At 42.9% G+C, this 27,163-nt stretch overlaps 1 protein-coding gene across 9 annotated transcripts in view; it reads right to left on the reverse strand.

The window, feature by feature from the left end:
- The window catches only part of BUB3 (BUB3 mitotic checkpoint protein), a 105,624-nt gene that overhangs the window by 26,484 nt on the left and 51,977 nt on the right, over positions 1–27,163 (reverse strand). For 4 of the 9 annotated variants that reach the window (XR_012510081.1, XR_012510087.1, XR_012510088.1 and 1 more), the window contains exons 9-11: positions 11,645–11,758; positions 9,706–9,844; positions 7,144–9,105 (exon numbers count right to left, since the gene is read on the reverse strand). The gene's annotated coding sequence lies outside the window, so the exon portion shown is untranslated. The remainder of the gene's footprint in view (positions 1–7,143; positions 9,106–9,705; positions 9,845–11,644; positions 11,759–27,163) is intronic. The other 5 variants (XR_012510086.1, XR_012510084.1, XR_012510082.1 and 2 more) reach the window with 4 other exon arrangements.

The raw sequence follows: 27,163 nt of genomic DNA on the forward strand, positions 1-27,163 counted from the left end.
GGCATAATTCTTAAATTGGAAGGGAGAGTAACTTCAGGCACTGAGACCAGGAAATATCTGGAGTTGGGGCTTTCGCTGGGGACCAACCATTCCAATTTGCCTGAGGGTCTCTGGTTTCTGGAAAATCAAGGACACATTGGTCACTCTACTGATGGCCTTGAATTCAAATGCATAATACAGCCAACTCTGTCAGACAGTATTTGATGTAGATACAACCCAAACTGAGGAATGAAACTAACACGCATTTCCACAAAACACACTTGCCTACCTCTGCAGAGAGAATTCTGGGATGAATGATATTTATAAAGTATAATGAATAAGTCCATCTTGAAACTGAGGTCTTCCCCAGAAACTGTGGGTTGGAGCCTCCCGGCGTCCCTGGGGACTATTTGTAGTGAAGGAAAACTTCTGGAATTTGAAGTCAGGCTTAATGCACCCACTTTCGCTTTGCCTCCTTGATCATGCTTATTATTAAGAGAAAGAATTTACAGAAGGACTGGCAACTTAAACCCCTATCCTCATTGGTCCATCCCATGAATTAAGACCAAGCCTTGGCAAATGTGCTGAGTGGGAAAGAACAATTACCAAGTTCATGGCTCCAGGTTCTGTTTACCCTGATACTGTCCAGGATAATCATTTATTTCCTGCTGCCTTCTAAGTTTTATTAAGCTGTTCAGAAAAGTTTCAGCCATGCTTTATGGCTATGTGAACTGCCTGTGTATCCTTTTCACAACTTGATTCATTCTGATTAAATTGTTCAACTGTTAATGAGTTTTAGATTGCAATATGGAGAGGCAAACAATTCAGAACATTAAGGCCGTAAAATATCTTAATATTTCACAAGTTCTCGCTGAAAACATAAAACAAAAGGCTCATTTCAGGAAGGAGAGGCTGTAATAATTACCCTCTGTAAAAATAAACGTGCTTGGCTCCCTATACATTATCCAGGCATCTGTGTAGGCACCCTCACATGGCGAGAGCCAGATGGTACATGGAAATCTCATAAATATCCACAGAAATTCTGATATTTTCAAGCCAATCGCAACAGATGAGATAACCATTTTGACATATTATTCCAAAGAATTTCAGGGGCTAGACAAAAAATTGATTCCTACTCGGCTTACTTCACAGTCTAATGGGTTTTGCAATCTGGAGGCAATGGTGCGAGGTGAGGTGCTGAAGGGTCTCAGGTACTGAGGGCTGTGGAGATAGATGGGAATTCTGAATCAGGTGACCAAATACTGCTCTTCAAACAGTTCAATGCCCCTCTCTCTCCCTCCTGCCACCTCCTGTGGGTTCCTGGCCCACCATCTGCTTCTCGGGTGATGCAGTTTGTTTTGACAGTAACTGAGGAAAGATGCATGCACTGGCCTCCCCCTTTGAACACTTTTCCTTGGAACTGCCCCCTTCTGGTGAACCCCCTGGGAGATTAAACATATAGCAGGTGGGGGCTACCAAAATACTGAGGGTGGTGAGGTCTTGGATGGGTCACTTAAGCTCCAGAAAATTCAATTGTTTCATTTGTAAAATGGGAATTAAAACACATTATCAGCCTAAAGGCAAAAAGCTCAAATTGATTTCTTCTGTTCCTTGCAGACCAGAAGCCATGCCTGTGATATATACAAGACTTCGTTTCAAACCAACTTTTCAGTTAAGCAGCTCTTCAAACTCAGGAAAAGAAGATGAATTTGCATTAGGCCATGAAGACTCAGAAGGGAACAACATTTAGGAACCTGGGAAAGCTTATGCCATATCATCGCAGAATGTGAAGAGCAGCAGGGCATCTCTGAGGCCGGCAAGGCCAAGGATACCATTTTGCAGATGAGAAGACTGAGGCCAGAGAAATCAAATGAGTCTCTGACATCTGGGACTGGCCAGCGCAGGTGTGGGAATACAGAACAGCTGTCAAGAGATGGAAGTCATAGCCAGATGCTCAGCCAGAGTGTTCTAGCTTCATCCAGTCCCTGCTGATCAGGGGGGTATTATTAGGAGCATTTTACAAATGAGAAATATTCACAGATTCCTTCCCTTAGGCCACAATCCTAGGAAATGGCAGAACTGAGACTCGAACTCAGGTTTTCTGGCTTCAAAGACAATGCTTACTTTATTCTGTGTCATCTTGTGGAGAGAAAATTGCTTAAGAAGAGTGTGAAGTGAGGAGTATGTACAGATGGAGACATCGCGATGCAGTCAAGTTTTGTTTCCATCACTATGATCATTTGGGGCTGGTGGGACCCTACCTCTGAATTTCCCCTTCTTAATAATCCCCTATTCTACCCCCAAAGAAAAAAGCCCTAATTGACATGAGTTTTTAAATTAAATTAATGTAAATCAATTTTGCTTTAAGAATTTGAAAGGTCTGGTAGCACCCGGAGTTTCCCCAAACCAGTTTAGGAAGTGGTACTATATAGCAGTGAAAGGCAGAGCAACTGCTGGGGGAGTTGTCATGGAGTCAGCAGACAGGCCCCCAAATCCAAACTGGGACCTGAGTTATTAGGGTCAGCCTGCCAGACTCCCGCACACAGCAAAGTGGCAACTGCCCGCATTCCTCTGTTCTCTACTGCCTCTCCATCAGCTTCAGCCCTGGATGTGAGACAACTGCAGTTCATTCATCACAAGTCCTCCTTGAGAAACTGTAATTGTCTCCAGAAAGGATCTCAAATCCTTTCTAAAATCGCACTAACCACCAAATACCCCATGATGCATAACATTAAAGACATAACATGACAGCCTCCAACAGCATCTGAATTCTTGGGCATTCTTGACCGTTGGGTTCACCTTGAGCTGACCCATGTTGGCCTACACCTTGCAGAATGTCAGGCCCACCACAGAATTCTCCCCGTGTTGGCCATCCAAGATGACAACCAGGACTCCTTCAGAGATGCCCTAGGGATTGGGCTTTTAAAGGGACATTTCAGGAAAATATCAATAACAACAAACCAACCCCAGGTTACCTGTAATTGTACATGCCCATTTCATCACAAATAAATAGTAAAATGGAAGAAGTAAAATGGTTATGAGAAATGTTCCCTTCACATAGTGTCTTTTTGCTCCTAGAAGTCTTTTTTTTTTTTTTCTTATTCCGGTAAAGTACAAGATATCTCAATAGCAACATAAATGCCGTATTATCTACTAGTTACTATAGCAACTACTATTCAGGTAATTGGCTCATGCCTAAATTAAAGCTGCCTAGGGTAGCTTTAACTTGCATCTCTCACGTATGACTTTTTGGTTGATGTTTTTCTTTAAAGAAAATTGTGTCTCTCAAATTGCAGGCAGCATGCTGTACCAGTCTTCCTTACTTGGAGCTAACTTTTGCCATTACCGGACTTTGTTTCCTCTGTTACTTTTAGGTGTTTGTCAAAGAGAGAACATGCTCTCTTAATGGTGTATATATCCCATGAGAGCGGAGGAGGGGGCGTGGAGAAGCAAGCTTTCCAAATGAAAAGAACAGAAGCATCTGCCCAGCAATGAACTTCACTGCTCTCGAGCTCGTCAATTCTTTTCTACCTCTTCATTCAACACAATGCAAAAGGCCGTGATGGAAAGAGGTACAGAGATCCACTAAAGGAAAAGGCACAATAGTTAATCACCTCTTCTCTGGCATCCTTCCTCCAACCCTACAAAATAAACAAGTTGAGAAGTTCTTCAGTTTTTGTGACTATAAGCAATGTGGTGGATTTGTGTTCCTGAATGCTAGCACTGAATAAATGAATTCATTGTTGACAAAGTTCTGGATGAGCCAGTAGCCAAGTACTACTAATTCCATTATATATCCTTGTTTGTGTCCACTCTGAAGTAGAGTTGGAAGAGGAACATTGTCACGAAGAAACCAATTAAATATACCTACCTTTGTAAAATAGTGCATTTCAGACCAAAGATTGACCATGTTTTTCTTAAAGAATCCAAAATTCTCAGTGGCCCTACAGAGATATGCAACAAATTTCTCAAAAATCACATCAGTACATAGCTGCTTATGACTCTTCGGTGAATCTTTAACCAATATATATCCATCTGGAATTAAACCAGGATGGATTCTTTAGAAGAGTCATCAGGTTCACTGTCCAACACAGTGACCCTCAGGACAGATAGTGAGAAAGTCTCTAACTGTCCCTTTGCTGGGTTTTCAAAGACCTCTGGATTCAGGTGCGGAAAACCCATCTTTAATATATTCATTACTGCTCCCGGTGCATTTCCTGTGTCATTAATTCACATGCAGCATTTCGTTAAATGGGATCCTCTTTGCAAACACTATTTCATACTTTTCTTTCTTTTTCCCTGTAAATCTTTATCTAAATCCGAGCGCGTTTTGTGCTGGTTGTTCGCAGCAGTGTGGAAGATTGGAAACACGGTCAGAAAAGCACCACGTGCCTCTGGTCTGCAGCCAGCCTTTCTATTTGCTGGTTTAATCCTCCAGACTTCAGCCAGTTCCCATTTGGCCCTTCACATCATCTCAAGCTAATCCGTCAAACATTTTCGACAGCCAAGCCAATCTCCAATTGCTTTGCCACAAGCACCATGTCTGTTAATAAGATTTTCATTTGGAAAGATGCCAGGATATCCATGTTTTCTATTGTATATAAATACTAAGATTTAATAGCTTCAGGTTTTGTTTAATATTAACACCAACTATTAAAAAAAAAAAAATCCTCAAATGCCTGGCCCGACAGTGAAATGCCCCACTGACAGCTATTTGCAAGGGTAATGTTGTGGAAAACAACATCCATCTTGGAAACAGTTTCATTAGCCCTGTCTAGCTGACCTCTCCACATAATGTTGTCAAATGTGACGGGCATCAGATTATCGGGAATATGGAGATCAATAAATATGCAACACCGCCGCTTAGAATGCTTCTGGCATCGGAGCCATACAAATGCCATCTAACATGGCTCAGAGTCGCTGTCATCTGTCACACCAGCTAGTAAATAGACAAGCTTAAGGGGAAGGCTATCCGTAATGGTAAAATATATGGGTGAAGATGAATTAGACAGGCAGTGTGTAGTCAGGGTCTGACGCATGAAGGTTCCAAATGAAAAACACCAGGCAAACACTCCAGAGCAGCAGCCTGCCTTCTTTGGGGAATCGATGCAAATTCTAGCAGCGGTCAAAGGCTGCTCCATAGTCCCGCTTCTGTGTCTTTGATGTCAGCTGCCAAGGGATTTCTGTCTGCATCCGAGATGCTTGCTAGAACCTTGGAGTATCAGAGATGCATTTCTATACACGATGAGGCAGCCAGACCATCCACTGACCCCAAATTCCTGCGTGTGTGAACCGCACGATGTCTTCCCGTGTGACAGCTACCCAAGGCCAAAGAAAGTGCCTGCCTTGTCAATTACTTCAGCCTCAAATGCCTGCAACTTTGGCTCCACAAAAGAACAACCTGGTTGAACAACTAAAGGAAACTTTCACCCAGCTGGTGGTCAAGTTGCCCAGATATCAGACTTTTGGGAACCACTTCTGATGACAACTTCTCCAGCAGGCCACCCACTTCTAAGATCTCTGCATGCTGCCAGCCCCTTCTGCCAGAAGCCAAATGCCACCGCCCACCCTTTGCACATATCACTACCCAAAGACACCAGCTGCCAGCCCTTGCTCAGTCCTCAGTAGGGTTTTCTAGATCCCCCACAACAGTCATCCCTGTTTATAAACTCTCATCCGACTCCAAAAAGTGCTTGAGTCCAGCTATACCCACCTTTAAATTAAAGAAACTTAAAACAAGTTAAATTCTTGAAACATCCAGCACAGAGGATGTAAGCCACGCGTATGCATATACCCAGCCACCCTGCGCCCGAACAAACACGTTCCTCCAGCCCGAGTGATGTTGATGACCAGTGATGACCAGCATGCATCCACCCCTCTATGTTTTAAGAAATGTCATTCATCTCTATGGAAAAGAGAACAAACAAGAAGCATAAAGGTATTTTTGAAGTACACTGTTACGAGGTACTTGGCTAGTAATTTGCAGCCTAGGTACACACCATACCTTTTAGCACTGCTATTTATCTCTCAGGGAGAATGCTGCCGTGCTTACGATAAAGGCTCTGTTGGACCTCTTTATCAATAGCAAACCTTTAAGCACAGCACATCTCATAAATAGGAGTTCCACTAACACAGACTTCAAAAGGATAGAACTTGATAATTCAAAAATAGAGCTATATTAAGTGTTCCAGCAGTCCATCCATAAAAGCCATCGTATATTCCAAACGCCAGAGTCCTTCAAGCAACATGACAGGTCTATTAGAATAATAGCAGGGGAAAGCATAATTACAAGTAATCATTGGCTGGGAAGGAGCTAGTTGTTTTTGTAGAGCAAAATGCTGCTCTGAGCCCCGCGGAAAATGCAGCCCGAACAGCAGCGGCGAGGGCAGATAACCATCGAAAATAACCATGGCGCAAACCCCGCACTATTTATTTCTATTTATTAAGAACTCTTTGTACACCTTAATGTTTTCCTGGTGAAATCATCTTAATTTGAGCCCACATTTTCTTTGGACAAGATTATTACATAATTGCTACTTACCAGCCACTATTTTCTATACATTTGTTGGTCAAACAGTCAGGGTGTCTGTCTTTTCCAGCCCAATGGAGATCATTCCGTCAAGCAGGGGCTTCTGGTTGGCTCCGTGGAGCCATATTGAATATACACCATGCGCCAAAAAGGATGAAGAAAGCTTGGCTGGCCATTAACTTTTTAGTTCGCAGATTAATGACTCTAGTTACAAAGGCTTGGGCTGTTTCCTCATTAGGGGACAGCAAAGGATGAGGCACCTGTAGGGTATTTCCCTTTGGATGGGACTGAGTTCACTACCAGAAACCCCAGTCATCTGGTGGCTTTTGTTTATCCTCCTCCTTAATTAGATGGCCTTATCCTTGCCAAGCCCTTTACAGTTTCCAAAATGCAGGGAGAATATCGCACTCCTGCTGAGCCTTGCCAAACGAGCCCAGGAGGGAGTCAGGGCAGGGACCACTAGCTCCACTTTGCAGATGTGCAAATTGAGGCTCAGGAAGGGAAGGGGCTCCCCAGAGGTCCCACAGTTGATGTTCTTCCCACCCCATTCAGCCCTGACAAAATACTTGCTTCGCATGGGTTTTTTCATCTCACTGACTCTGCGGGATGCGCGCATGAAGATAAGAGCAACATACCTGGTGCTGTTGTGCAGGTGTCAGCTGGGTCTTAACACACGGACATGGGTCACATGCTTGGCCTCCAGGATCCAGAGAGACGGAGCAGAGGCTCACACCCGACATGGACGGCAGCTGTGCTCTCTGTGTAAAGAAAGACATGATCAAGTCAGATTCACCCAAGTTGTCGCATCATTCACTTACCCAACATTTATTGATTTAGGGGCAGGATACCAGGAGTGGAGGGAGGTGGCAGGAAAGGGAGTAGAGAAATCTAACTTTTAGCCCAGAAATGAAAATATGCACCTCTGATGACTCAACCTAATAGTAGAAGGTAGAGTTGATGTGGACCACATGGGACAGACACCAAGGAGTCAGGAAGCCAGTGTTCCCAGGAAACACTTGGAACTCTAGCTTCTTCATCAACTTTTTAGCCATCTGAGTCTGAGCCATTGACTTAACACCACTGAGCCTCAGTGTCCTCATTTGGAAAATGGGAGGAACAATACCACCTGCCCCAAAGGGCTGTTGTAAAAGTAGGACATGATTCGTGTGATGTCCCCAGCACACTGCATGGCTCATAAGAAGCGCTAATTAGGTGCCCCCCAACACAAGATACACCATAGGAAGCCAGAGGAGGGAGTGACCCACAGGCCCTGGTTCTTAGGAGAGGCCTCCTGGAGGTGCTGGGAGGCTAGCTGGCCCTTGGAAGGTAGGGGACAGTAATCCACAAAGCTAGCACCCCAGGCCTTGTCATGGTGGTCTAGAAATTCAACTGGCCTCCTGCTGGGGGCTCATTTTTAAAAAAAGCATGACAGAAGACCCTGTGGGAGCTCAGGTTTGTTGGGATGCTTGCTTCTCACTTGGACTCCTAGCAATATTGTATGAGCCAGCACTTAAAGCTTTCGGATTTCAACAGCATATCCACGTTGGTTATAAAGCTGTAATACACAACCCCACTCCTTCCCTCCGTGCAAAATATTCAAGTTTAAAATTAATTCTGTTTTGAAGAATCAGGAGACTTGGCATCTATTTCTGACTCTGCCACTTTGTGGGACGGGCAAATCTTATCACTCTCTGTGCTTCAGCATCTTCATTTGCAAAAATTGATAGTTGCATTGGATTATTTCTGATTTTAACCAAAAATAAATACAATATATTTTTGAACACACAAAAAAATTAATTTGGTTTTGGGATAGAAACACCAGGATATTACCAAAGCAAGGTTAGAAATCCAATTCAGGGAATATATTTAGAATTTAGGCCATTTGGCTCCACAAGAGCTGGGTCTTCCCCCAACTTGTGGACTAAAGCTCCAGTAATGCTTAGAAAGACTGTATCACACATCCAACAGACACGCCACAGAGATAAAGACATCAAGAAAGAGGATGATGGTGGTGGTGGTGGTGGTGATGTGATGGTGACCATGACAACCATTCAAGAGGAGGAAAGGGGCGACTCCAAGTTCATTTTGAGAAAAGGATCCAGGTAGGCAAAGAACACTGATCCATCCGTTCACATCAGTGTGAGACGTGAACACAGGCCTGAGACCTGAGACAATGTGTTTTTCCAGGTTCTTCAGAATGAGGGGTTCATGCTGGACTAGCTGGGATCTCCAAACACAGACATCTGACCAAAGGATTGACTCTGGAGAAGATTGTCAACCCCAGCATAACCCTTTTAGGCGTATCTTGGGCTTGGAAAAGGTACCAACAGAAGTTAACCCAAGTAAGCAAGAATCTGTAACAACAAGATAAAATCCACCCACCTCCTGTTTTACCGAAAGCCACACGTGTCCCTGCCACTCGCTCCTTGGAAACCAGCACAGCACGTGTCCAGGCCCTCCCCTCCTTGGCCCCACCAGCGGGGTTGGAGGATGATCTCTGAAATCACCTCTTGAAGGAAAGCCTCATTACCCAATGACATGTTGTAATCCCAGCCAATGCTTCCAGAAAAGTTTCAATGTCCATTACATTAGCTAGCCTTAAAATTGAATACAAATCCATTTTAATCAATATGTTGTAATAAATAGATATTAAGGCACCATGGCACTAATGTACAGGTAGACTAATTAAAGCGCCAGCATTTGCAGCACTCACATACCTCAATTTTCTCTACAAAATCCTTATTGAACCACTGCTTTAAAAAAAAATAATTGCATTTGCAATTAGAAACACTGAAGTTACATTATCGATTTTCTGCTAAAAACCTTTTTAGTAAACAAGCACAAACTACATTCATTAAATGTAAGTGCTTGGAGCTATGGTGTGAAATTCAATTCAGCCATTATCATGAATTACACTGATTATTGCTGTAATTATTTTCTCTTGGATACAACTGCATTTCTGTCCCTTGCTAGTTCTGTTGGACATATAACCATGTTCATTTTATAGCTAATAATACTCAACTGTAGTCCCAGCAATTACTATCACTTATACAAATCATTAAGTTAAGCTACGGGTACCTAGTAAGATTCAAAAAAATTAAGTAAAACATCCTTTTTTACCCTTTAAATAACTAATAGCATTAGAGAACAAGGGAAATTACAGATGTTAACTGATTTACATTGCAAGCTTTAATCACCTGTACTTGACTCGTCAGAAATTTCTGCTGTCCGAAGCACGCATTTTGAGAAGAAATCCACCAACAGACGTCTTTTTTTTTTTTTTTCTTTGAGAAATGAACAGTCGATGGACTGCGTTATGCGTCTGAAATGCATAATCTCAGGAAGGAAAAAGAGCCATGATCATCTGGTGTGTTCAACAAAATTCTATACTTTAATCAGAGAAAAAAAAATGGCCTTGCATTTTATATGTTTGTTTGTTTAGGTGTCTTATTAACCTAACAGATTTTAAGAGAGAAAACTCCACTTTCCTTTTTTCTCCAGATGCAACTGTAGCTTTCCATAGTTTTTTAAGCAAATCCTCTAGGGAAAACAGGTATTTTTTTCCCAAGGAGACCTGTCTTCCTCCCCTGAGATGAGGGCAGTGCGTGAACAGGACAAGGACAGACACAGACTCAAAGTGAACATGGTCTCTGGTGGCCCTGGCGGGGAGCCACCTCCACAGGAAAACTGGTGGGGAAAGAAGAGGGAAGTAAGGAGGGGGGCTTTTAAAGTGTGCACACGCATACGTATACAGAGATGGAAACAGCACATTCACCACAAGAGGGTTTGCAGACTATAATCTCCAGGCTGGGGGCAGAAGACCCCACCCCGCCCAACGAGCCCAGAAGGCCCCTGTTGCATGTGCCAAGACTGCGCTCCAGAGACCTGGCTCGAAGAAGACTTCATTCACAAATAGCAGAATTGCTTCCTCCCGTTACGTGTAAGAGCTCTTTGGAAAGTGAGTTTCCTGGGCCTCCTTGCTAAGCCCTCCTCAGCCACCGTATCACCCCCAACTCTGTATTCACACTGCCCTCCCCATCGGGCACTGGAGGGCCCAGCTCTGGGTGAGACCCTAGAGTGAGATGTAAATGAAAAACCCTAAGTGAGAGGCAGCCCGGTGGGAGAGCGCAACCCCAGAAGGAAAATGAAAGATGCCTTCTTAGGGGCTTCACCATTTTCCCAATGAGCAATTTTTTTGTTGCATACTTCATGCACTCCATTTAATGTTTTTTAAAAGTGGAAGAGGGAAGTAGGTGGCATATAGACATCCACAAACAAAATTTTAACAAATCAGAGAGAAAAAGTTAAGTCGGGGTGGTGTGGAGGGGAGCTGGGTTCATACACCCCTCTAAGTGCTAGAAGCTGGCCACAATTTTGGGTCAGAGCTTCCTAGTGGTCAAAGCAAAATGGAAAACACAGTCTTATGGACATAAGATTCACTATTGACAAAAGGAGAAATGCAAATTTAAAAAAATTAAAAATCTTTTAGTCTGAAAAGAAAAACATAAACAAAATCTGATGTCAAGATTCAGAAACCAAGAATTAAAGGCATCTTTTTTAAAAAATCAGATATTACTTCTTTCCTAGATTTTTTGTTTTATATGTAATGTAAAACTCTGAAGAGCATTATTTGAAAATCTGATGCTAATTTTAACCATATAGAAAATAAAAAAGAAAGAAAATGGGACAAAATCAGCACATTGTAAAAGCTGAATAGCTGAAGGTTGTATGTGTTCACTGTGTTAAACCACATTTAAATAATGCTAAATTAGCTGATTTACACCATCATTTTGGAGTCATTAGGATTTTTCCAAAGCTGCTAAACAAATTTTCTGACCATTTTTGACCATTTAAAGTATTAATTGGTATCAGGCATTCAGTATAAAGAAGTCACTTTGCTATTCTAAAAAATAATTTTAAGGATTTTTAAAAAGAATATTTCTTGCTTCTTCTGCTATCTGGGAAATTACCTGCAATAACTGAATATAGTTTTGAAAGGTTCAGAACTCAGAATTCTCAGCACCCTCCTTGTATTTATTTTAAATATATGCGCATCTTTTTTTTTTTTTTACTAATATGATTGATAGGAACAATATACATATATCAAAGGAACCAGTAAAAAGAAGAGACACGTACCACTCTAAAAGAAGCAGGGGCATGTACTCTTGACTTGCACCTCCAGGGAAGAAAAGATTTTTAAAATACCAACAATTTGGCTATATCCGGTTGTCTGTCTGGCTTGGGTGCTTCCTGGAGAATCACATTAAAGAATTCAATAGGCAGGCTTGAAAATTCAGAAAAGGGAAAATTAAATTCCTAGAGATAGTCAAGAATATCTGATTCATAAAGAGCCTTTTCCGCGGGAGCTTGGACACATGTAATATAACCTTCAAAGTAAAAATGGTTTGTTGCATTAGTTCTGCTTAGCTGACCATGAATACTAATTGCAGGAAGAATTAACTGTGCCCAATACCTGGGGGCAGGAACACACAAAAGTGACCAGGGAAGGCAAACAATGGAAAAGGTAAAAATGAACATCCACACCCCTATTCAACTCAACTTGATCTGCAGTAAAACCCTAAATTACAATGAAGCCAGTATCTGCCTCCTGACCCTCAGAGATTAGAAGAAAAAAGAGAAGCAGCCGCAGAGAGATTGGGTTTTTTTGGGTAAAAATAATACATGCTTTTGCTCTCGTATCTCTCATTCAGTCTCTCTTCTTTTGACCCCTTTTCTCTTTCCCAATTGTTGTGATCCCTCCACAGGGTCAGGAACTTTATCACTGTGGGTCAAGTGTCCCATTTGCAGGATCTCTTCCCATCAGAAACAACTGATTGGTGGAAAGCAGGCTTTGGAGGTAAGGATGGGCTTGAATATGAATTTCAACTCTGTGATTTACTACCTGTGTGACCTGCAGCAAGTCATTAAATGTTTCCGGGCCTCAGTTTCCTCATCTGTAAATTGGGAACAATAGTGCCCAGATCACAGAATTCTGACTACAAAATGAGAAAATATTTGTAAAGTGTCCAGTACATAATAAATCCTGAATGCTACCCTCTGAATATTCCCCATGGACATAGAAGCTACTAGAAATTCTTGCAACACACTCAGTATCCTTGCCCGTTCCTGGAAAGAAAAGCCTCCACCCCACCCTCAGCCAGGGCTGATTGGCCAAAAAGAACACCTGACACAGTCTCAACCAACCAGATCCTCTCTCCCTGGAATGTGGAATTGGGCCTGAGGTTGTTAGGGACGGGAGCTGTGGGGCGGGCCCTGCTGCTTTATGTTATGCACTTAAGTGAGAAGCCAGTGATGTGCTCACATGTACCAGCTCACAAAAGCTGACTATTAAACCACAGGGAACTTTTCGAGCCAAAACTCTTAGCACAGCCATTTTTAAAAATCAAATTACATAGCCTTACAACTAAATAAATTGTATTAAAAACAAAGGTCATGAATACTCAACATATCACTTCTTAATCATTTCCTATTATTTGACATTATTATTATGACTTTATATTTTATTCTATCTATGCTCTTGAGAGTACTTACATCCATGCACTGTGTGGTGGAAACTCTGTATAATGGTGTGCTCCTGGGCATCTCTGCCCAGCTCCACCTCATGCAGGAGCTTTGACTCAGCCACAGTGGGAGTATTTACACCATGGAAATTGGCAAACACTCCAGATCAAGGCTTTATTTTCCCCCCAGAAAGCTGATAGTTAGATATTTACCGGAACAGCCATGGAGAAAACTTCTGGGGGGGGGGGGGGCAGTGAGGCAAGCTACGGGGAACAGAGACAGGAGATTGTGAAGAAACTGCAGCAAATTTTCCCATTCCCAAATCACTCCTTCCCAGAAGTCGAGCTGTATTGATCCTGGGTTCCAGCAAAATACCCCCGTAGCCTTACGGTGAATTCCTCTGTTAGGCTGAAAATAGCTCACGTTGCTTTCTGCATCCAGTCTTAACCAGTGAATGGGACATGAAATCAATAAGAACACTGCACTCTCTCTTTGGGGGTCATTTTCATCTATTCTTAGCTAAGCATAATAATAAGGCCTTAATCACTAGTCAGCCATTGTTGAGATTTTTTTTTTTTCCTCAAATCTCTGTACAACACACCACGTATCCTGGAGATATTCCTGCTATTTCTTCCTCATCACTGAGAACAATTGTGCATATGTCCCGTTGGCTGGTTCCCACAGGCCCTCTCTGACTTCCCCGCAGTGCTGGGTGCTGCTCAGACTTTCATTTATGTAACTACTCCAAGCCGGGAGTTAATTACTGCGACACCACACCAATGATCCAATTAGGCCTTAAATGTTTACTTAAAAGAAAGCTCTGCTCATCAAAAAGATTGGGTGGCTGGTGGGAAACCAGAATATTTGGTGTACTAAGTGATCCGCGAGCTGGCTTCTCACGTATCAGGCCAGCCAATTAGGTTTTCCAGGAAGACAAAAATGCTTTTTCATCTTGAAATTTCCTCCGAAGAAGGAGAAACTCCAGCTGCTTGCTTGTTTCCACCTATTCTGCCTCCCTCAAGCTCATTTCCTCCATACTTCTCTTTGCTAAATTTTCTTTCCTTTTAATAATGGTTTCCTGTCCAGTGCAGTCTGCATCCTCTTCAAATCTATTGGTTTTCAAGATACTGAAATGGCAGATGCTCCCTAGATGGAAAAGAAATGGTAATGGCACAAACCCATGCAGAGTGGTTCTCTCCACTGAGTTCGGCTGGTGGGATATCCTGGTGTCTACACAGAATGGTAAATTTGAGTACAAACAACACATGAAGTACACGTGGTGATTTTAAAATTTATTGCCAAAGAAATAAAAGAGATCCAAATTGGAAGAGAAGAGGTAAAACTGTCACTGTTTGCAGATGACATGATACTATATATAGAAAACCCTAGAGACTCCACACAAAAACTGCTAGATCTGATAAACAAATTCAGCCAGGTAGCAGGATACAAGACTAACATACAGAAATCTGCTGAGTTTCTTTACACTAGCAATGAAATATCAGAAAAGGAAAGTAATAAACAATCCCTTTTAAAATTGCATCAAAAAATAGGAATAAACCTGGGGAAAGAGGTGAAACATTTAATACACTGAGAAATATAAAACATTGATTAAGGAAATTAAAAATGATTTAAAGAAAAGAAAAGATATCCCATTCTCTTGGATTGGAAGAATTAATATTGTTAAAATGGCCATTCTATCTAAAGCAATCTACAGATTTAATGCAATCCCTATCAAATTACCCAGGACATTTTCACAGAACTAGAACAAATAATCCTAAAATGTATATGGAATCACAAAAGACCTAGAATTGCCAAAGCAATAATGAAGAAAAAGAACAAAGCTGGAGGACTAACCCACAGACTTCAGACAATACAGAGCTAGAGTAATCAAAACAGCATGGTAATTATGATCCAACAATCCCACTCCTGGGCATATACCCAGAGATATATGGATACTTGCACCCCAGTGTTCATAGCAACACTATTTACGATAGCCAAGACATGGAAGCAACCATGTCCATCGATAGATGAATGGATAAAGAAGATGTGAGGTCTGTGTGTGTGTGTGTGTGTATAATATTAATTATACACAATGGAATATTACTCAGCCATAAAAAAGAATATAATACTGCCATTTGCAACAACATGGATAGACCTGGAGATCATCATCCTAAGTGAAGTAAGTCAGACAGGGAAAGAAAAATACCATATGATATCACTTATATGTAGAATCTAAAAAAAACTGACATGAATGAACTTATCTACAAAATAGAAATGGACTCACAGACATAAAAAACAAACTTATGGTTACCAGGGGGAAAAGGGGGTGGAGGAATAAATTGGGAGTTTGGGATTTGCAGATACTAACTACTATACATAAAGTAAACAAAAAGGTCCTACTGTATAGCACAGGGAACTATATTCAATATCTTGTAATAGCCTATAATGAAAAAGAATATGAAAAGGAATATATATATATATATATATATATATATATATATATATGTATATATATATATATATCTGAATCACTATGCTGCACCCTAGAAGTTAACACAACATTGTAAACTGATATACTTCAATAATAAATAAATAAATAAATAAATAAATAAATAAATAAATAAATAAATAAAAATTGATCACAAGCTCTCACACATCTCCTACCGTTAACTGATACCCACCTGAAGCACGCAGAGCTGAGAATCAAGGTAATAGCTAACCCGCGCATCTCAGAGGCTATCTGACAGATTCAACTTTCTATCTCATCAAAATCCTAAACATATTCAGATTTCCATATTGCACATACACCTGAATTAGGGTTTAAAAAACGAGTTATTTAACCTACTGTCTGATCTATTCAATAAACTCAAAACAGGTTGGCCGACATGGAAATTGCACATAAATACTTGGATTACCAGATGACAGTCCAGTTCCCGAGAGCCGTTAGGACGACCACAGTTAAAGGCATCTACCCTCGAGCTCACTTTTCCTGTCAAGGCTTAGTACTACTCACATGTGATTTCTACCCAGATACAATTTAGGTTTCTCTTTCTGACGAGGGTCAGCAAACCAGCCACAGCCTAAATCTGGCCTGTCACCTACTCTTGTATGTCCTGCAAGCTCAGAATGGTTCTCAGTTTTACATTTTTTTAAGTTCTTTAAAAATCAAAAGAAGAGTTTTTCACATGTGGAAATTGTATGAAATTCAAATTTCAATATCCACAAATGATGTTTTATTGAAACACTGCCCGGTGCCCATTCATTTATATGTTATCTGTGTCTACTCTCACACTTCGATGGCAGAGTTGAGTACTTGCAACAGAAGCTGTATGGCCAGCAAAACCTAAAATGTATACTATCTGCCCTTTACATAAACAGTTTGCCCCCCTCTGCTTTAGGAAATAGAAATTGGCTGAGCAAACCAAATTTGTACTCAGCCAAAAGGCCAGTGACGCCGCTATAGCATTACACAGTTTTCTAGCATTTCTTTCCCTTCTTAGGCTAGAAATGTTTCTCAGTAGAGGGTGGCAAAGTTATTTTGTGTGTGGGGAATTTGTCACCAATTACTCTGATAGATAACATTTGCCAGGAGTCTTGTTCAGTGCTGGTACACAGCAGGTGCTAAATAAATATTCTCACTTTTCCCTCAGTCCCTGCCTTCCATCACATGGGATCACCTGCTCTTAATTTTTTGTTTGTTCATTTGTTTTTATTTTTGTTCTTGTCCTGAGCCAGCACTTCTTACCCTTAAGCCTGTCCCACTCCAAGATCTGATTGTTCTCGAATTTCCCAGAACTTTGTCGTGAACCAAGTGAATTTCTCTTTAGAAATACCAATTATTGTTTGTTCGAAACCTCACTTGTTGGAGACAAGAGCAGTCTTTTTTAAAAGAAAATTTTTTTAATTGAAGGATAGTCGGTTTACAATGTTCTATTAATTTCTGGCATACAGCATCATGTTTCAGTTATACATATATATGTATATTCCTTTCCATATTCTTTTTCATTATAGGCTATTACAAGACACTGAATGTAGTTCCCTGTGCTATACAGTAGAACTCACTGTTAATCTAAGAGCAGTTTTTCTTACTAAAATGTGGATCACAGGAGACTTTGAAAGAACTATGATTTTATTGAATTCACATATGTATGGTAACAAATTTGTGGGTAAGACTGACCAAATAAACCTTTGGCATTGGGTAAAATTCTACATAGTTGACCAGTGCTAAGCCCAGATATCTGCCAGAGTCAGAGGGGGCGTTTAGTCCATGCAGAGATTTTTTTTTATTGAGTTATAGTCAGTTTACTATGCAGAGATTTATAATAAGCACCGGAAATGTTTTTTAACTTGGGGCTTTCAAGGGGATTTGCTGAGAATGACAAGGTTCCCACACTGGGAATAAGAACTCCTGAGTATAAAGATACACAACAAGTATAAAAGACAGCCAGCAGCCTTCTGTGTTTTTAGGAAAATCACTTAACATCTCTGAGCCTCAGGTTCTCTGGGTGTAAAATGGGGAGAGCAGTGGTCCCCACCCGCTAGGGTTTCCTTGAGGATGAAATGAGGTCATGACTGTGAAGCTCCCAGGGCAGGGCCTGGCACACAGTAAGCACTTAATAAATGTTAGCTGTTATCACTGGAGTTGTTAGTATTAATACTGCTGTCCAGAGATGGCGGCAGCAGGCACGAGCCTGAATCACAGGGGTTTATTGTCAAGTCTGGCTCCCACACTAGACATAAAAAGATCCAGCATGAGACTAAGTTCATCTCAGCATCGCCAGTACCTGGGACCCCAGGGGACCCATTAACATTTGGTGAACAAATGCAAGGATTGTCAGGAAATGTGTGTTAATGGCAATTGAACTGGAATAGATTTGTCTCCACCAATAAGCCAGCAGGTAATACCTATGACCTTCCTGTGCCCAAGCAGAAAAGCAGAGAGCATGGCCCTGACCTCAAGGTGCTGAGATCAACACACCTGAAAAAAATTAGTAAAGAGTAAATGACATAAAGAATTACTTGACCACTCCTTGTGCGTGACCCCTCTGTTTCTTGTGCGCACCACCATCACAGCTCCTATTACTGTGGGGGACATTTGTATCTTGGGCTGTAAACAGTCGTACCTTTAGTGACCACTAGCTACAAAACAGTGCCAAGCACGTCACAAACATCATTTCACTTAATCTTCACAGCGACCCTGTGAGGTGAGAGCTTTCATCATCCCTGTTTTGAGGATAAGGCAATGGAAATACAGACAGGTTCAGTAGCTTGCCTAAGGTCACACAGTAAGTGGCAGAGGCAGGATTCAAACTTGGAAGAGTCTGGCTTCAGAGCCTGAGACCTGGAATATTCTATTATAATGTGGTCATTTATATGGCAGGTATCTTTGGAACTGGATCGTGTCTTGGCCATTTCTGTATCATCAGATCCTGACCCCGTACCTGGAACACACAGGCATTCCTCATAGATACTACCGGTTCAAGATATGACTATCTTGGCTTTTGAGTTGCCTTCCCCACTAAGTCATTTCTAGCTTTTGATTTAAAGTGAGGGACTTGCGACTCTTCCTTTCACTTGAACACTTAGAAGCCATTATAGGGTTATTAACTGGCCTAATTTCAATATTGTTGTGTATCAAGGAATAGGAAGGCCTGATCAGAGGGAGAGAGATGGGGGAACAGTCAGATAACTCCAGTCGGTGGAGCAGTCAGAACACACACATTTATTGGTTAAGTTCATCATCTTATATGGGTAGTTCGTGGTGCCCCAAAACAATTACAATAGTAATATCAAAGATCACTGATCACGGATCACCATAACAAACACAATGACAGTGAAAAAGTTTGAAATATCACGAGAATTACCAAAATGTGACACAGAGACACACAAAGTGAACAAATCTATTGGAGAAATGACACCAATTGACTTGCTCGTTGCAGGGTAGCCACAGACCCGTGATTTGTGAAAAATAAGCACTTAACTTCAGAGCACAATAAAATGAGGTTGCCTGTAGTAGATTCTCAACAAATACTTGTTGATTAAGCAGGATCAGACTAAACTGACCTTCAGCTTAGAATGGGCTCAGTTTTCCACCTCCATGCCCATGTCCACCGCACCAGCCCTGAGTTCAAATGAGCAAGCCATCCTCCCCTCCCCCGGGCTCCAACCTGCCCCCGTATCTTCCGATATCTCAGTGAGTTTCCCTGAAAACAATTCGGCACGATTACCTGGCGAGGAAGCACAGGTGGGAGATTGCTGGAGTATCTGTCATTAAGGAAAAGGCTGTATTTATGTCTTGGCAAAATCCGTTCATTCGTTTAAGTGCCCAGAATCCTCTGGGGAGTGTCACAAATCTACCTAATGTGCCCAGTTCTCAACTTTGTAACTGAGACTCTGGTTTAGCTGACAGACAAACTCCCAGGAGGTCCACACCACCAGACAAACCCCAGGTGGCTGGTCCAGAGGACCAAGAGTGTAAGTTATATTAGCTGAGGGCAGTGGAACTCGGACTCACAGATTTCCCCTGGAGATCCTCCCTCTGGCCTTGGAAGATAATCATGGTGACAAGATGCAGAAATACATGGGTTTCACGGCTTCACCTCCCATGCATCTCATGGAAGGGAGCCCATCAGACCCCTTCCTTCCAGACGCCCAGCCATTGTCACCCAGCCCGGCCACTGTCCCCACACAACACGTCCAGTCTTTCCTCCACACTCAGGTGATGCTTCTCACTCGCTCAGAACGCACTTGCCTCTCTTCTTTTTGGTTGTTTATGGTAGCAGATTTCTTAGACATCTATTCATATCACAAATTGGTGGTCACTCCCTGTGAGAAGCCATATTGATTCCCAGAAATCTTAGTAGAATTACTTCCTGAGAGCATTGAGCATGAACCTCTATTCCAGTGAGTATCAGTCTATTTGGTAATTATTTATTTACCTGCCCCACCTCTTGGCTCTGAGTCCAGCACCACATCCCCAGAGCCCACTTTGAGCCCAGGACATGAGGGATGTTCAACAAATACGCGCTGAATGAATTAAAGCCCGCAACCTCCCTGAATCTCATTTACGTGTGACTCCTTGATAGGCACTTGCTACTGTCTTAAATAGCAGGTGCTTATGTGTGCAGCCCATTGGACTGGACCACAAGTTCCTTAGAGAAAGGATTATATCTTGGTAAATTGTATCAACTGCCCCTATTACAGTGTCTGGCACAAAGTATGTATACAATAAATATACAACTCCATGCCAATTACAGAGTCTTTAGAGTCTTTAAACCAACATTTTAAGTTATTTATCAAATGAACTGAATTTATCTATTCAAGCACCAAGGTTTAGCTGGTAAGTTCCCTAGAATTGCAGAAGACTGAAGCTATTCCCAGGAAGCAAGAAAGTATGAAGCTCACACCAGTCAGAATGTCCATCATTAAAAAGTCTACAAATAATAAATGCTGCAGAGGGTATGGAGAAAACGGAACCCTCCTACACTGTTGGTGGGAATGCAGTTTGGTGCAACCACTGTGGAAAACAGTATGGATATTCCTTAAAAAGTTAGAAGTAGAGTTACCACATAATCCAGCAAACCCACTCTTAGGCATATATCCAAAAAAGACAAAAGCTCTAATTCAAAAAGATACATGCACCTCAATGTTCATAGCAGCACTATTTACAATAGCCAAGACGTGGAAGTAACCTAAATGTCCATCAACAGATGGATGGATAAAGAAGATGTAATAAACACACACACACATATACACAAAATGGAATATTACTTAGCCACGAAAAAGAATGAAATAATGCCATTTGCAGCAACATAGATGGACCTAGAGATGATCATACTAAGAAAAGTAAGTCAGAGAAAGACAAATATCATATGATACCACTTATACGTAGAGTCTAAAAAGTAGTACAAATGAACTTATCTACAAAACAGAAACAGACTCACAGACATAGAAAACAAACATACAGTTACCAAAGAGGAAGGGGTGGAGAGGGATAAATTGGGAGTGTGGGATTAATAGATGCCCACTACCACATATAAAATAGATAAACAACAAGGATTTATTGTATAGCACAGGGAACTATATTCAATACCTTGTAAGAGTCCATAATGGAAAAGAAACAATTAATTAATTAATTAAGGGGTGGAGGAGAAAGTACGAAGCACTCACCCTGGTCACTCAACAAATCAAGAGTGAAGGCTGACCAAAAAAAGAAAAAAGAACAATTTTCCAAGGTTATTTTTCACCCATTCAATTATGCTACCTTTTAAGAAAACATGGATCCTGGATGGTCTGTTTAATAAACACCTTGTCTGTTAACTCCCTTTGTTTCTGCTCAAACCACACATCCCCGAGAGATGGAAAAGTGTCCACTCTAAATTGTCTCCTTTGGAAACAAAAGAACACACTTCTTTGGAAATGTGTCTCCTTTAGAAAACTGGACCAGGCTAGTGGCAACTGGGAAGGAGCGCGTGGACAGATAAAGTTAGGGACACCAAGGGCTCCAGGCTGTGGGTCAGAATATGATACTTCGTCAGAAATCCCTTCCAGCTCTTCAGAATCTGGAGGAGTAAAAGCTTTGACTTTTAGCTTCCCTGTGGTTCAGAAGCAAGGAGAAAGGAGGGTGTGGTGCCCACAGCACCCTAAACACCTGCATGGTGTTGTGAGTGAGCCCTGAGTGGAGACTGGGCGGAGACTGGGTGGGCTGCCGGGGCTGCCCGAGGACCTTATAGGTTAGAGAGGGACTGGGTGGGTCAGCAGACAGCTATGCCCAGGGATGTGCTGGTAAACCAGTTCTCTGGGGGAAAAGCAAACAAACAAAAATGCCCTGATTTGTAACACAGATTCCTATGGTGTAAATACTTCCACTGGGACAATTTCAAGCTGTCTGTGTGAGAGCACTGGACTTGGGGCTGGGAAGGGATGCCTGGTCTTTCCTCTCACAAGCCAGTTTGAGCTGGCATGAGCTGTTACTAGCTGGGGTGAGCTGATACGAGTGGGCGCCAGCACACATTGAGTGTCCACTGCAGCCTGAGGGGGTCTTTGAGCAGGGCAGAGGGTCCCTTGGGAAAAGCACCAAACCCAAACTTGGAGCAGGGACTTAGAAGAGGCCTCTCAAAGGAAACTGAGTCTTGAAGGTCAAAGAAGAGGCAACTAAGGAAGAAAAAAGAAAGGAGGTGAGGAAGGGCCTTCCAGGCAAAGGGAACAGCATAGACAAAGACCTGTGTGCTGAGGTCACAGAGAGCAAGGCTTGCTTATATCAATATGTCTGGTAGCTCAAGCCAAGATGTAGGAGGAAGAAGTGGGAAGGGACCCAGGAGCTAGTCTCAGTCATAAGATGAGGGTCCCCTGTTGATTTTCTGGGTGGCAAGGAGTCACCAAAGATTTTAAGCCAGGGAGGGACATCATGCCCAACTTTGGAAGGGCCCCCTGGCTCTCGGATGGATGGGTGAGAATAGCCCTGGAAAGTCCAGGACTGTTGAGAAGATCCTGTCATGGTGATGCTCTGACTAGACTCAGCAGTGAAGATGGGTAGAGGTGGATGCTCTTGAGAGATTATGAAGGTGGCAGAGGAGGTCAGTCTAACTTGGTGAATGATTTCATGGGCAGGGTGAGAAGTGAGGGAGGGGAGGGGACAAGGACTCCAGTTAGGGCAACCAGGTAGACAGCAATGCCGATCAGTAACTGAGAGAGAGAAGGCAAAAGAAGAAGGAGCTACAAGGTAAGAAAGAGTCCCCTTCACCTTGGGACACATTAGGATAGTGGTGCTGCCCAGACATCCAAGTGGAAATGAGCAGAAGGCATCTGGATCTGTAGAGAGGTGAACTCAAGAGGAGGGTGTGAGTTCAACTTAAGTCATAGTACAATTTAAGTATAATTTTAGTATAATTTTCATCATACAGGAGAACCCTGAGGCCCAGGGCAGGTGTGGAATTGAGAAGAAAGTCGAAGACAACACTGTGCTGAGCAACAGCCTCCAAGGGATGGAAGAGGAACACGCATTGCTAAGGTTGCTTTTGGTTACAAGTGACAGAATAGTCACCTCAATAAAATAAATTCATGAAATTGGAAAGTCCAGAGGGAATCTCTGGCCTAGGCCAAGCCTGATCCATGGACACAGTCAGGTCTGCAGGGACCCATTTTCTTTCCATCTCTCTGCTCAGCTTTCCTCAATGTTGTCTTCATCCTAAGGCTGGCTCCCAGAGCTACACCTTTCCTCAAAAAGGAGCATCTCTGCCCCAGCACAAGTCCTGAGCTTCCTCTCTTGCAGACTGGCTCAGATGGATACCCACTTATAAATAAATCAGTGCCTCTGGCCAGGGGCACGGAATGTGCCAAGTGGCTTAACCCAGGTCATGGGCTCTACCCTCAGAACCTGGGGTGGTATCAGCTTTCCTGAACTGCAAGGATCAATGAAGTTAGACCTGGGAGAGAGAGAATAGGGAAACAATGGTCAAGGGGCCACCAACAAATGTCCACTGTCAAAGGACTCACAGAAAGGAGGCTGAGATAGATGACCCTAGGACCAGAAGGAAACCAGCAGACAACAACAGTTGAGAAACCAGGCGGGGAAGAGTTTCAAAAAAAGAAGTTGTTACAAGTGTTCAGTGCAATGGAGCAGTCAAATGAAAAACGGGGGTTAGAAAGCACCCTAAGTCTTATGAGGAAGACAAGAACCTGCTCATCAATCAGCAAATACTTACCAAGACCCCAACCCATGTCAGGCCATGCACTAGATCCTGGGATAGAGTGGCACCCAAGTGTGGCTAGAGCCTAGAGCCCAGAGGGACAGCAGACGGCTAAACAGGCACGTACGTAAGTACAGTAATAAAGGAGACATGGGAACGTGCAGCAGGAACACCAAACGCAGGCGTGAGGACTCAGGGGAAGTCTCCAAAGAAAGAAGTATGTAACCTGACATTTGAAGGAGGAGCAGGAGTTGGGCAGGGAGGTAGAGGAGGGCAATGCGGGTCATGTTCCAGGCAGAGGAAGAGCACATGCAAAGGTCAGAGATGAGAGGACACATGGTGTGTCCAAGGAGCAGCATGAAGCTAGGTGTGGCTGCAGCACAGAGGACAAGTCAACCGTGTCCTCACCCAGCGCCTCGGATAAAAAAACGTCAGAGACCTTGGCCCACCTCCAGAGGCCTCACCCACCCAGACCATGAATCGCCTGTCTTCAAGGAGGATTACAAGTCAACGTGCAGTGTCTCTGCCCCAAGGATCCCAAGGATCCCAAGGAAGTCCTGTCTAACATCTTCCTGAAGGAAAGGACATGAAACACACTTGACTATAAGCTCCCCGAGCACAGGAGTTCATATCTGTTTCATTTACTGCCATCTTCCAGGCCTGAGACGGGGGGCTCTCAATAAATAACTGTGCAAAGAGTAAAGGAAGCCAACAAGGAAGGAAGGATACCATTGACCTCCCTGCATGAGTCACCTTTCTGGTCACCTCATCAGAAACAACAATACATAATACAGGTTAGTGAACACACCTGGTAATGACATTACATCCTCACAGGTCACAAGGTACCCTTAAAACCACCTGTTTGAAAATCAATGTCAAATCTTTGGGTGACTCTGCCATTTTGTTGTAAGTGTGGGCTTCGTTTGCTTGTTTCTATTCATAACGCAGCCTCAGAGAAGGTAGGTAATGGGGAAGGGAGGGGACAGATCACATCTCTAAGTGCCATCTGATGCCTACTATTTCCATGTGCTTTTTTCCACCTAATAGGTATACTGTATCTTGAAATGGAGTTGGTCAGGATCTTTCCACCTTCCATTTCAATGAGGCTGTAGTTTAATTGGAAGCAGAATAACATTTACATATGTAATCATCACACCTCAAGAGGCATCACACAACAAGAGGCAACTAAAAGCTTCTTATGAATACATATCCTGCCACCTTGGCATGGGTTTCATGAAACATCCTTAACACCAGATAATTTTCCGGTTGGGTGATATTTCTAGGCCACATCAATGAAAAACTTTGTTAAATTACAGTATGTGTCTGAGGCTGAAGAGAGGACCTTTTACAAAATGTCAGTTTCTCATATTTTGAATGAAACTGATCATGATCCTATGTATAATGATAATTTACGTGCACACAGATATTTAGAGCTTTTCAGGTTCCTTCAAACAGTACTCTCTTGTTTAAGCCCTGGAACAACTCCACCAGGTACATAAGCAGAGACATCATCCCTCACTTATCTGTGAGAAAAACAGAGGCCCTGCAAGTTGAGGTGACCCATCCAAGGTTAACGAGGTGACCAATGGCAGTTCTTAATTCAGAGCTCTTCCTACCAGTTCATGTCATCAGGTGATAATGCAGCCTGTGGTTTTCTGGAATTACTGTTTGCTGACAGTTTGTACTACTTAAGTGCACAGTGACATTCTTAGCAAAGAAACTGTAAGAGAGGTGTATGAGATATTCACCACAAGACTTGAGTTAGAGAATGCTAGAAGGATGATGGCTTGAGAAAGGGCTCTTGAGTACCTCTGCTTGGGTTCAGATTCAGGCTCTGTCACTAACACCTGCATGAACGATGGACCAGTTACTTCATGTCCCTGTCCCTGGTGGACTTGTGGGGTTGTCTTCATTCCCCAAGGCTTCCATATTGAGGTCCTCATAGATACGAGAACACTGACACTAATGCCAGCTCCCAGGGTAGCAAAAGTGATCTAAGCTAAGCCAGTCAATTCATTCCATCCCCCAGGCCACATCACTGATTCAGCCATGGCCATGTGACCCAAGCTAGTCCAATCAGAGGGAACCCCCAGGACTCTTGCAGGGCATGCTGGGACAAAAGCATCCCACGCATGTGGACAAGGAAGCACGGAGTCCTGGGAGCTGCTGGCGGCCATCTTGGACCCAGGAAAGGGATCAGCCTTAGCAAGACGGAGATACTAAGGAAGGCAGAGCAGTCACACGGAAAGAAACTGGATCCCTGATAACACTGTTGAAACTCTGACTCAAACCTGCCATTAACTCTGGATCTTTCAGTTACTTGAAATAATAAGTTATTGTTTAAGCTGATCGGAGTTGAGTTTCCTGGTACAACCAAACACATCCCGACTGATTTGCCCAGTCTCTTCAACGGTAGAACAGCAATAAATAATAATATTCACCCTCATGAGTTTGTCGTGAGGCTCAAGGAGGTAACACATAAGAACACTTGGCAGCATCCTGTATGTGACAAGCCCTCTACTCCACCTACGGACAGTTGGGAACATACCCTTTTCTCACTGTAATGTCTGATTCTTTGTGGCAAGAAAGCCAAGTCTTTCAAAGGTAAATATCACATTTAACCACAGGGCCCCAGACAAACCACACTCACCCACAGCTTTATGCATGGGCTCAGCTAGGCTGTGCCACTTTCCTGTTATATTAGAACCTGCTGTAGCGGGAGGGCAGCGCCCTCTTGTCACCATCATCCTGCTCATCACTTCCAGGCATTGGGCGATTTTACTCCCTTTTTCCCAGTGTCCCCTGGGTGGGTGTCCTTAACCTACTATGTAATGATACTTCAGGGTCTGGGAGATAAATGGCTCTCCACATAAAATATGGCAGCGGATCTATACCCCTAAGCCCTGATAATTAGTTTTTAATACAACTACAATTCTTTTGAGGAGATGTTTGTGCGCTCTAAAATCTTCTTAAAAGCATCCCTTAGGCTGAAATTAAGTTGGCAAAAGTGTCATGGAGGTCCGTGGCAAGGGGCGCGGCGGGCTCAGGTTACCAGCTGGCCTGACGTGACTCATGGGACTTGGGCCCTCCTCTCACCTCCGCGGCCAGGCCTGTTCCAGCACGCAGCCGCCAAAGCAAAGGGCGACGAGGCACTTCATCACCCAACGTGACACCCAAGTAATGGTTACAAATGGGTTTTCAAGAAGGGGGAGGATGAGGAGGCTGGGGGCTCAGAGAGGGGGATGGGAACAAACTGGGGTGGGGAGCACCTACCAAGGCCTCCCTTTCCATCACAGCAAAGAGTTTTGCTCCATCCAAACAATTGTGGGTTTCTTCTCTATTAAGTCAAAAATACCTTTTTCCATTAAGGTATTTAAGATTCATAAGGGACCACAGCCAATCTGTTCCTTAGGAAGAAAGATCAGATTTTTCCTGGAAATGCTTC

This window comes from Camelus bactrianus, chromosome 11, assembly GCF_048773025.1.
Source record: "Camelus bactrianus isolate YW-2024 breed Bactrian camel chromosome 11, ASM4877302v1, whole genome shotgun sequence".
NCBI lineage: Eukaryota > Metazoa > Chordata > Mammalia > Artiodactyla > Camelidae > Camelus > Camelus bactrianus.